This window comes from Seriola lalandi, unplaced genomic scaffold (genome assembly GCF_002814215.2).
Source record: "Seriola lalandi dorsalis isolate HSWRI2012SDOR001 ecotype SW California unplaced genomic scaffold, Sedor1 jcf7180002054963, whole genome shotgun sequence".
NCBI classification, from domain to species: Eukaryota; Metazoa; Chordata; class Actinopteri; order Carangiformes; family Carangidae; genus Seriola; species Seriola lalandi.
In genome coordinates this window covers 85,848-86,355 of record NW_019525514.1, presented here as the reverse complement: position 1 = coordinate 86,355, position 508 = coordinate 85,848, and the positions used below count along the sequence as shown (strand labels likewise).

Genomic DNA, 508 nt, shown 5'->3' with positions numbered 1-508 from the left:
CTGATCTTCTATGAATCAGACCTGACAGAGTGTGGCATCGATATCAGAGCAGCCTCAGTGTACTCAGGAGTGTTCACACAGATCTTTAAAGAGGAGAGAGGCCTGTACCAGGACAAGGTGTTCTGCTTCGTCCATCTGAGTGTTCAGGAGTTTCTGGCTGCTCTTCATGTCCATCTGATCTTCATCAAGTCTGGACTCAATCTGATGTCAGATGAACAATCAACCTCCAAGAAGTCTGAACCAGGACGACACGAATCTGCAGAGACAAACTTCTACCAGAGAGCTGTGGACGAGGCCTTACAGAGTCCAAATGGACACCTGGACTTGTTCCTCCGCTTCCTCCTGGGTCTTTCTCTGCAGACCAATCAGACTCTCCTACGAGGTCTGATGTCACAGACAGGAAGTGGCTCACAGACCAATCAGGAAACAGTCCATTACATCAAGAGAAAGATTGAAGAGACTCCCTCTGCAGAGAAAAGCATCAACCTGTTCCACTGTCTGAATGAAC

The 508-nt window shown here is 48.0% G+C and overlaps 1 protein-coding gene across 1 annotated transcript in view; it reads left to right on the top strand.

The window, feature by feature from the left end:
• The window catches only part of LOC147817407 (uncharacterized), a gene marked incomplete at its 5' end in the record, with an annotated part of 28,617 nt that overhangs the window by 13,053 nt on the left and 15,056 nt on the right, over window positions 1–508 (top strand). The gene's annotated exons all lie outside the window — the stretch shown is intronic.